Raw genomic sequence first — 11,827 nt, 5'->3', positions numbered from 1 at the left:
TAGTTATTCTATTTATCACATTGATAAAGGCAAGTTCCCTGGATCAGCAGTTCATCAGTCAGATCAGGGACAACAAGGGATATTGTTCCTACAGAGCCCTTTGATAGAATGTATGCATTTAAAAAGTTATAGATATTCAAGCAGACAATGTGGAGAAAAAAACAACAGACAAATCCTTACCATCAAAAAGAGAGTAAGTCCTCTTTTACATTCTTCCTTTGAAGTTTTTGCAAAAGCAGAAGGGATAGAGCTCTGATAAGGGAAAGACGTTCAGCCACCCTACAATAAAATTCGACAAAATTCAAAGTCACTGACTGCAAGAGCACTGCTGGAAAATAGATGTAATTGTACAATCTGTAGATGATTACTCCTTCAAAGACCTTAGAGATTATAAACTATTCTGAAGGAGAAAAGAAATGAAGCAGCCTTGGTTAGCTTGCTTCCAATATCTTCATTCACAGTACAGTTGAGAAGCAACCATCTCCTTCTTAAAGCAATCAATTTCTTAAATAAATGAGTTGTATTGGGAGCAATCAGAAGCTTGCTGTCTTAAGCAAAGTAATCCTTTCTCACACTCTTCTATATTAACAGTGTAGTAGTAAGTATTTAACCATCAAATCTTCGGAAATGTTGGGACTGAGAAGGATTTTAGTATGGGTTAGATTTAAAAACTAAGTCCTTGAAATGTTTCCTTAGGCAATGGTGATTATTTTAATTTGTACATTAAAAGACAACAACAGGTAACTTTCGTTCAATATATGTTACCTTTTGAGCTTTTCACACACCTTTTCAGTGTGGATTGTAAATGCCACTTAAGTTACTGTGGCTTGACTTGGGTTTCTTTTTTATTTTTACAGTTTCTTGTTCCATTGGAAGCTGCAGATTCAATGTGGCAAGAAGATGTGGGAGGGGTGTCATGGTACACATAATACACTAGAAATTGAGAATAGTGGGGCATGGCAAAATGGTATTGACTGAGCAAATTAATCTGTCTTTTACTGTTGTTTGTGCACTGGTGTGCATCCAATGTACAGAAGAACTGTGGCACAACACAGATCTCAGGTTTGAAGTTTAGATCACTACTAATATAAAATCCAGCTTCAACTGAAACAGACGAAAATGACAGCAGCTGTCTCTTAGGATAAAGAGAAGTAAAGCCTCGGCTATAGTTTCAATAAGGCTTTTACTTCTTCTGTGCAAGACAGCAATCTCTTCCTGATACAACTCTCGGAGGTATCTCCTACTTGTGCCCTTCCTCCCAAATGTCACATACAGATTGAACTGGTCTAACCTTTCTAGAGGATGCCAGCTAATTAGGAATTTTACTCATTCTCCTGTTGGTGTAGGAGGCATCCAACTGTGGGTTAACTCCACCTACTGCTTGGAGGGCAAGAAACATACAACTTGATTTTTTCTCCATTATCCTTTGCCCATTCAGTCAGTCAGTCAGTCAGTCAGTACATTCGAATCTGCCCAATAACTAATGTTCTCTGGGCAGATTACAAGCAGTTAAAAAAATTAAAATGCCATTTTAAAATACAGTTAAAATATAAAATACAATACGAATATTTAACAGAATATAATACAATACAATATATCGTATTTTATTTTATACTGAGGCCCCTCTTCAGTTCATTCCCGTCTTTGCTTGGAGTAGAAGCTCATTTCCTCTCTTCTCCTTATTGCTTAACTTATGCTCGCTTCCCTTAAAGCCTCTTAAATCTTTCTCTCCTTGCTATTTTCTTGCAGCCCTTCATGTTTTTCTTAGCCAGTGTGTAAGAACAAATCAACAAACCCCCTGCCCACTGCTCAAATCGGTACCACTGTGAATTCTTTCCCTCAAGTTAGCCTTCCTTATAGCAATCACTTTGGCTAGTAGAGTGTCAGAACATAATGTCATGTCTATCAGCAAACTCTTCTTCACTTTCTACAAAAGAAGAGTAGTAGCCAGAACCAACCCCACATTCATTCTGAAGGTTAACTATGTCACAGATCCCAGCAGTTGATTCTTCCCCCTTTTGTCCCAAGTCAATACACCCTTCAGAACACTCATGCCAAAAGCTAGATGTCAAAAGAGCACTCAATCTTCCTTCAATGAACAGAATCATCTAGACATCCAAATAAACTATTTGTATCTTTCCATTCCATGTCAGTGGGGAAGGAAGTGCCCAGCTCCACTTTGGCATGCTGGTTGAAAGCCTGCATTTCTCTTGGCTATGAATACCAACACCTGGCCATACCTCTCTACACATCACTTTACTAGAACAGCTGCCATATCTGCTGTGCTATCCACTAACACATCCATACCAGAAATCAGCTGAGCGGCCACATGGTGGTGGTTAAGCATTTTCACAAGACACTGCAGAAAATATATTTTTGCCTCCACCAAAATTACCTTTGGAAGGAGGGTGTGCAGAACATCCTCCTCCTCCCTAAGGGCACCCACCTAACACTCCCAGGATATCACTTAGCTTTTGCACATCTCATAGTTCAATGCATCCAAAGCCAACAGGAGGACATTGGTAGTCACCCATTAGGTTCCTTCTTGTTGTCATGCAGACACATCCAGCGCTACACCCTCATAGTAAGTGGCTACCCTCAATACTTACTCACTAAGGTACCTGCCTCAATTTTCACTATTAAGATTTTTCTACCCACCATCTTAGATTCTACCTTTGCCTGTGATAAGTTCATAAGTCTCTTTCTGCTACAAGCTTGGCCATGTCACAGAACTGAGGAGTGGCCTACCTGGGGAGAGAATAGAGAAAAAAATCATCACTTTGTTCCTACCTTTCAAGCAGTTGGAGGATGAGTTAACCCATGGTTGGGTGCTTCACTTGGGAACATTCCAGAGCTGAGAGAGCTTTTGGTGGGAGCCCACCCTCATCCTAGTGTACAGATTCAAAGGCCATGGTCCCACTCTTCCTGCTTAGTTCTTATTCAGCCATTTCAGGAGGAGCACTGCTGCGAACATTCTCCCTCTTTTTGCTGAGAAGATTGATCTGAGTCACTGTTACTTCTCTTTATTTTGTGTTTCTTCTTTGTCTTCATGATACTTCTGTCTTCAGTGTTTTGTGTTTTTCTGGTTGTCTTGTCTTGCCTTCCAGCTCCTTTTTGCCATCACAGGGCTTATGGCCTTGAAGACCCTCTTCTGTAGGCTTTCTAGTTGAGGGAATAAGTTGCCACCTTGGAATGGCACTCACTCTGGTATTTTTGCCTGGGCGAGGGAGATATGGTTGATCTCATTCCTTTTGTTGAGCATTCACCAAACAGGCCCACCAAAACTGATTGTGGAGGCTACCTGTGCTTCTGTGAGAGCTCTTGAAGCTGGAGACAATAAAGCTAGGGTCCAGTTGCAAGCTCTATGGCCATCCACAGTCTGTTCCACATGATTTCTGGATATGTCTTTGTTGGCTCCAGGGTTTACTGTTTCATATTACTCACGTAGTATGTATACACATCATAGAACAAAGAGCTTTGATATGCATTATTAGCTGTGTTTTGAACAAAATTACCTTGGAACAATAGTCATGGATGGAACAGTGGTAGATGCTAGCACAGAGATAACTGGGACAATGTGGTTTTCTGTCTTTTTGTGGTATATGGTTCAATACTATGTGCTGCAATCCTAAAATGTCACTTGTAAGCATGTTGAAAGCAGAAAAATACCTAATGAAGGAGTACAGAATGAAGAATGTGAAAACAATGGACCTTTGATACTGTAGCTGAACCTCAAGAGGATCCCAGCCATTGTCCAAAAGGTTGTTACCAGAACCAAACAATGCTAGCATGAAGTAGGATAGTGCAAACTGGAAACATTTATCAGGTAGGAGGACCCTCCCCTGCAAATAAAACACAGATAGATTTCTGTTTTTAAAATAGTTTTAAAACTATATCCAGAATCTGATTTTGTTTTTATGGCTAGACAGTACATGTTTATGGACCTGGTTAACTTCAGAAAGAAACCAAAAAAGAGCAAGTTGCTAGCCAGTTAATTAGTGTTGACTTGAGGGATAAGTAGATCTCTTTGGAGAGCTTTGTGCTTTGGGACCGACCGTAAAGCATGTCACCCTTATAAAGACCTTTATGTACCCCATACCGTCTTGTTATATTTTGCTTCATTTTTAACCAGCATGCAGCCTTGCTACCCCTTTTCCTCTTTAAGCATGACAGATTTATGGATGGTCCTTACTAAGTTGTGTTTTCCCATCACTACTGGGTTTTTTTCCTCTTCAATATAAGGCTCCTGGTATAGGGGTATAAGGCCTCTGGGTAGGGGTTATGCCGCTTCTGTTTTGCAAGCAGCCTAGCATGCTGGTGTTAAATACATTTGAGGTATAGTAATCAGAAGCATACTGTTTAAAATGAAGCAAAATATAACAAGATGGTATATAGTTAATAAAAGTCTTTATAAGAATGACATGCTTTATGGTCAGTCCCATAGCACAAAGCTTTCCAAATAGATCTACTTAGCCCTCAAGTAACTTCCATTATTTATATATAAAAGAGAAGGTCCTTTAAAAAATATAAACTTTGTCAAAGTAGAAGCTTGTAAAAATCTATAAACTTTTCACATGAATGGAATGAAATGTATTTAAAACTTTATCTTATGATAACATGATTGAACTGAGACATACATGATAAACTAGACTAGTTTTTGTAACATATCCATTCTAAAGTAAGATGTTATGTTTTAACTACTTTAATTTTTTGTTAAATTTGGGGATAAAGCTATTGAACTGGAATGAAAATGCTGCAATGATATATCAAGAAGGATATTCCAGACTTGAAAATTTCTAGCTCTTATAAAAGAGGAAATTCCAAGGATACTGCCGTGACAGAAATGGCTAGTGGGTTGTTGTCCGTTTGACGTCAAACAAGGCATAGCAGACAGTTTTGTTAAAATCAGTAAAAAATGTATAGTAAGGAATTAACTCCAGGCTAGATACCGAACTTTCCATTATATATGGCTCCCTTTAAGAGCATTCCCATGTGTGTTTAATCCCATTATGAATTCCACATTTTATTTAATGAGGAAGTGGTGGAACTAAAATCTGGCCCTGTTAAAAGATAATAATTCTGCTTTATACAGTTCTGGATAGAAGCATGCTAAAATATTTTTTATAGCTCAGCCAAGAGTAAATGCATAAATAATAAGAATTGATTTTTATTTTGCCTGAAAGTATGAATAACCTGTCTGCTACCTGAAACAGTTCTTCTTTTGTTAAAAAAGTCATATTTTCTATCTACTAAAAAACCAAGTATTATTACAAAGACATTTTAAGACAAACCAACGTTGCTACAGAGAAATTCGTCTAGGGATAAACATTGGTTAAAGGGAAGAAGATGGAGGATTTTGTCAAAAGGCAAAGCTTCTTGGTAGAAACCAGTAGAATCTCTTAGGGAACAGACTTGGCTCTATTTTTTATTACTTAGTGGCTTTGGACAGGGAATTAGCAGAGGAGACAATAAGCTAGCAGGAATTGTTAATTCAGAGGAAGATCAGAAAGCTATGTAGAATAAATTGGGTGACCTCCTGAGCATTAAACTGAATAGTCAAAAATTGTTATGCCATGCATTTTGAGGTGCAAAGACTATGACCTTGCAATATGAACTTGCTTCAAAGATGACAGATTCAGTTCTTGGATGAATTAGGGGAGGGGTTATTAGTAGGGAAAGGGCAGACTTGGTATAGACAAGGACACATTGGAATTTGGTTTCCAGTTTTGGTCATTCACATTGGAGATACATTTAACCTGGAATAAGTACAAAGTCCACCAACTAAAACCCAGTTAATGCACTACTTAAACGCTATGGTTGTGCAAAATAGTTAAAATACGTGAATTCGTATCTCTGTAATAAGGCAATTGTGTGATGTGTTGCCCATGTAGCTTGGGCAGTTTTACTTTTCTCAGCAGCTACTCCACTCAGTAACCATGTTGATCAGGCCTATGAAGATCACAGAATTAGAAACAAATAGCTGTGCAAACAAAAACTAAAATAATTTGGTCTACTTGACTCTGGGGGGAAACTCTGAAAAGGAATATGATAGCATGCTTCAACCAGTTGTGAGTGAATCAATGCAAAATAGCAAGCAAATGATTAAAGTTGAATGCTAATGGTGTAATAGTCTACAAATTGTGAATTTACAAAGTCTCAGAAGAATTTTAACGATTAGAGATGTAGAATTCCAGAATAGTCATAGGAAAAGTTGCTGGGGCAAAGAACCTCATTGGGTTCAAGAAAAAAAAAAAGGAAAAAGCTTCCAGATTTCCTTTCTTGTGCCTTAGCTGTGCCCTTTTGGAGTCAAATAGGATTTCCCCTGTACATGTGATGTTTCATCAGGGAAAGGATGGTGTTCAGATGCACCCTTAGGATGACTTGGTTGATGGGCTTGGTTCAGATTCAGGCACTAGCTGATCAGCATGTTTTGTGTCAGGAAGGACCCATCGCCTGTCTGATTTCCAGTGGCCCTGAGAGATTTTGCCTTTTCCTGTAGAGTTGACTTACTTTATTTCCATGAACTGTCTTGAGATATTTAAGCACCTTTTTGTAGTTCACCTGTTTTCTTTTTGAGGCACATTTCAATCCATTTTGTTCAGTGATCTGTGTTAGGGCTAGTGGATGGAAGATCTTACTTTGATCAGGAGTCTGACTGGATGTTCTTTTGAGTCCTTCTGATTCCGTGATTGCCCCCACCCCAACATTTATGACTTTTAGTGGTGCACTTAGTGTATATTTGCATATCAGGAATGTGTCCTTAGAAGGTGCTGTGCTGGATAAGCATAAGAAGTGTCCTGGAAAAGGCAGAAACTCTGGGTGGCACTATGCAGATAGAGGGGCAGATACAGTCCTAAATGGATCCCATTGTGTTATATAGGACAGAGTAAACAGGAGGGAAATTACAATGAAGGTGGTGGTGGTGGAACCTGCCTCTTTCCCAAACAGTGGGCTCACCAAGTACAAGTGGCTTATTTAATCCCCGGAGGTTTTCCAATGCCTGTCATTCACTCTTATGGAGAAAAGTGAAATGCTGCACTTGGTGACAACTTTGCTGTAGGGGTAAAACCTGTCTATCATCTGTGGGTGATATTACTCTCCATAAAGGGAAATTTGTAAAAGCAAAAACTTTATTATCAAATCAACAACTAAAAACCAATTAAAACATTGCATGCAAAGGGAACACACATTGACCTGGTTCACATGACACACAGTCCACCATGGCTCAATTTACCTGTGGGGGTTGCATCATTCTTGGTGCCTGTGGGCACTATTTTTGCATGGCATCTGTGGGTACCCAGCTTACTGTGGCTTATCATGTTGTGCAAACCCAGTCGGCAGGGGTCGTTTGAAGGTTAGAGAACTCTCAAATAACCTATGGCTTGTTTTATGGTTATTTGAAGATTGTCTAACCCTCAAACAACCTCTGCTACCTGGGTTCACATGACATGACAAGCCACAGCAAAATGCGTGCCCATGGGTGCCTAGCATGACGCAACAGCCCCTGCAGGTAAATTAAGCCACAGTGGGCTGTTGTGATGTGCGAACCAGGGCGTTATTAAACTGAGTCATACTATTCCTTTTTTAGCTGTTGTGTAGGCAACGAATGTTAGAACATATAACTAGTGAAAAGGTTTACAATTTGTTTAAACAATGTAATAAATTATAGCAACAAATTTAACATCAGAACTCTATTATACCATAGCCTCAGAAGTACACATGTGTTTTTGCTTCAGTTTACAAAAATTGCCATTTCCCAAATAAAGAAATGTGCAAATAGAGTGCTTACTGACTTCAGTAAGATATCCAGATTTATTTCTTTGTCACAACATGCTTTTTAGAATAGTTAATCTGACAGTGTAGGTTTCTAGCTATACCAACAGTGATAAAACTATTGGATAGTTTTAAATCAAAGCTAAAAGTATCTTATTGAGCATGCACTAATTCAAGGGTGGGTGGAATGTAGATCTTTATATTTTTTGGACTTCAACTCCCAGAAGCCTCTGCCAGCAGGGCCAATTGTCAGGAATGCTAGGAGTTGAAGTCCAAAACATCTGGAGATCTACTTTCTGCCCACCCTGCACTAGTGTATCATCCTGGTCAGTAACTACTGGCATGTCAGGTTCAGCTTTAAATAAATATTCATCTGAAATGAAAGTCTATTGACTTTGCTTTGCAACCTGTAAGAAGAAAAAACTCAAAACCAAGTAATCATTACTATGGCTGTCTGTCTTGATTAGATTTAGAATACACAGCAAAGCCAACAATATTTTTGGAGAGGAAAATGAAAGTGGAATCTAAGATGGAAGATGAAGGATTAAGACACCTTCATGGTGAGGTTTTTTTGTTGTGTGGCCATCAGCAGTGGTTGAGTTGTAGACTAGATAGAGTAGTGCAGTTAGGAATGGGGAGTGTGAGTGCTGTACATAAGGTAAAGAACCAAGATGGACTAGGCCCTTCATGACCTACCTGTCAAGTTTGTATTGCATTTCAAAGGCTGTGTCAGGGAGGGAAGATAGGCAGGAACAGTGCAAAGGTCAATTTGATTTGGGAAAGCCTGGTGGCTACATTTAGGGGGACTTTTTTTTAACCCCTAGGTCACCCTTTGTCAATCTGGTGCCCGCCAAGTGTGTTGGGCTACAACTTCCATCATTCTTAGCCAGCATGCTGATGGGATTGATGGGGATTGAAGTCCAACACACCTGGAAGGCACCAAGATGGGGAAGGGTACCCTAGAGTCTTTATGTCCTGTCCTGTTCCAGGGCTGGAGTATGGTGCACTGAGTATAGTACACAGCAGAGAATGGGGAAGCAGTTGCTTTGACATTGTCAGGAATTTGAATATGTTTAGAGTGGTGTGTATACATAGTATTCACACTTGTGATTTCTCTCAGTTCCAGCTTTTTTCTCCCATTGGCTATTACATGTGAAGTGGCAATATATAAGGAACTGAGACACATAATACAAGACTGTGCATTGCAAAAATATTCTTGTTGCCTTGTCTGAAACTTATTTTCACATTATATACTGATTCTCTATCTCCTTTGTGATCATTAAGAGATTTCTTTGCTAGTTCCTGTAATGCAAGTTGTTTTGCCCATGAACAACTAAGTTAAAATTGTGACATGGCAGGTTGCTAAATAGTGTTTTCTCACTTTGAGTATATTTACTTCTGGGAATCTGGGAGTTTACAACTTCATACTAAATGTTCCCATTAGTGATTTAAAGGGAATCGAATCTCTTACCGAATTTGGGCCATGGAAAGTTGGATGTGACTGCATGACCACAAGTCCTGGAATTGGACTCAGGAGAGTCATGGGATTTTGAGGCATCTTTTTGAACAGCCTTCTTCCCTTTAGCACACACATGGAAAATTCTGCTGTGATAAATTGTTTAGCCTATCTCCACATCCCTTTGCAACCCCTCCTTCCTGCATGCTGACTTATTTGGCAACGTGAAAAGTTGTTGTTCCTAATAATTGAGACTGTTGTAGTGGATGGTACAAACATAAAAATAAAATAAAAATCAGTGTGCTCCTTCAAGCACAGGCCAGTTTGCAAGAACAAGTTTGCTTAAAACTATTGAGATGAAATGTGCTATATTTCTTTGGGAGTCCCATCTTACCCATGCATTGTAAGTTTTTATGAAATTACATTGTATAAAGGTGGCATAAATAGATTCATTTTTAAAGTTCAATCTGAGACTAATGATTTATTTTTCTGGAAAATCAAAATCTATTAAAATGTTTCATGTTGTTCGTTTCTTTTGAATGCAGAACACCAGAGACATATTACAATTCTTAAATGTGTGGCTTATAGAAATGTGAATACATAATAATATAAAGGTGTAAAAAAGAGAATGTAGCCTAAGGAATCCTAAATCAGGTGGGGAACCTTTTCCTACGAAGGGCTGCTGACCCACGGGAAAGATCAGTTGGGGGCCACAGCCAGTGTTGGGCAGAATCAGAGCCAAAGATGGGTGGAGTTTGCAGGATTGCATAGTTCCTTTTCTCTGTGCCACCCCATTTCATCTTCCCCTTTCATGCGCACGCGCACACACACACTCACTCACTGAAACCGAAGAGGAAGCATTTCCCAGAGAGCAAGACTGGGCCTGTAGCATCTGTTGAGCTGGATGATACTGAGCTCTGCATCAAGTTATGCTGAGGACTCGAGGTTCCCAACTGAAGCCTCAATCATTTCACATTTTATAGGTGAACAAGTTTAACCCAATGTTTTGGCTTTATTTGTTGGCCTTACTTGTGTTAAAACTGCAGACTAGTGCAATGAATATAATTGAAGTATGTTAATATTCCTTTAAATATGCATGATCTTTGTGGATCATGCATATTTAAAGCAAACTGATTCCCCCCATGCAGTAAACAATCTGTCCATGGAACTTACTACTGCTTTGTTTATCAGTATGGTGAAAACATAAATTTTATGGTTAGTATGACCCTTAACTGTAACCAGATAGGACATGAGAGTTAAAAGGTAATTAAATACTTCACAAAAGACCTTTTCCGTTCTATAATATAGTTAGTCTTTTCCGGAGAGATAGGTTATTTGTCTAGGTGTATGAATACTCATGTTTGTGCCTCTTTTCCTTTCCCCAATCCCTGTAGCCAAAAAATGAAAATAAGAAGTAATTTTTAAAATATACCCTTTCAGCACTGGGGAAGTGCAGAATCTAATATGCTGTGGAATTGCAGAACTTGAGATTTGGTATCTATGCATTGATGTTCAGTTTGTTCTGGGTGCTGTTGGTATTATATGTGAAGAAATAATATACAAGTAGCTAATTGTAGATTAACAGTGGTGTTCAACACTGATTCAGACTAAAATTAAACGGGAACGTAAATAATTCTGAGCTGGAGAATCTCTAGTTTAGAACTTAATATTGTGAAAGCTGAATGGGATGACATGAACAGCTGTGCATGGCATAACCCACTTGAGGATTTCTGGCTGAGTCATGGTTTACTCTGCTGTTAATTTAAATAAACCTTTCTTCCTCCCCCCCCCCCCCCATGTATGAAAGAGGCACATAAATGATACATAATACTTTTGTGCATGTATTTAATTCTGTTAGGGCAGCTACTAAAGGTTTAAGGTTGTGATAAAACAAATTAAGCAGTCTAGTCACAATTACAGTGTGCATTATTAATTCAGAAAAAAAAAATTATCAGGCTTGTGCTGGTTTGGGGCACCAATAATCTTAACATGAAGCAGTTTAAAATGTGATTCAGTGCTGGCTACAGCTGCTATCGCGTTCAATTAGTTCTACTAGAGACTGGAATTTCCAGACAGTTCTGAACATTGGGAGGCGAAATGCTCTGCTGACGTCAGGAGCTGCTCCTGGGAATGTTTTGCATTCCTCTTCCTGGCAATGGTCAGGTGGCTTCCAGCAAGAAGGAAGGAACAGCCTCTTCCAAAAAGGAGCAAAAAAAGGAGGAGGGGAGTACAGCTTATAATAAAAGTATTGTGGAGGAGACACTTTTATTGTAAGCCAGATTTGAAATTGAAACCAGATGCTTTGCATTTGAAAACTGCATAAATGTTAAATGCATCTATTAGTGACTGTGATGGCTGAGGTATGTGGCTGTTTGCCACACTTTAATCTCATTGCTCTGTACTGAAGGGGGGAAAAACAATTGAGAAAAACAGTTTTTTGTTACTGAGGTTTAAATGTCTTCTTTTTGAGGACAATGTTAAAGAACAACAACCAACCCTGCCATTTGTAGCAGGAAGAGGAAAATGGTGTAAAACAGCCAATGAGCGAGGTATTTCTTAAGATACTCTTAATTGCTGTAAAACAATATCTTTATCATG

The 11,827-nt window shown here is 38.9% G+C and overlaps 1 protein-coding gene across 2 annotated transcripts in view; it reads left to right on the top strand.

The window, feature by feature from the left end:
* Positions 1-11,827, top strand: part of SPIDR (scaffold protein involved in DNA repair) — a 294,732-nt gene that overhangs the window by 141,556 nt on the left and 141,349 nt on the right. The gene's annotated exons all lie outside the window — the stretch shown is intronic.

Source organism: Heloderma suspectum, chromosome 4 (genome assembly GCF_057233095.1).
Source record: "Heloderma suspectum isolate Gila_16-S chromosome 4, 16-S_ref, whole genome shotgun sequence".
Classification (NCBI taxonomy): domain Eukaryota; kingdom Metazoa; phylum Chordata; class Lepidosauria; order Squamata; family Helodermatidae; genus Heloderma; species Heloderma suspectum.
This window is presented reverse-complemented; position numbering and strand designations above follow the sequence as displayed.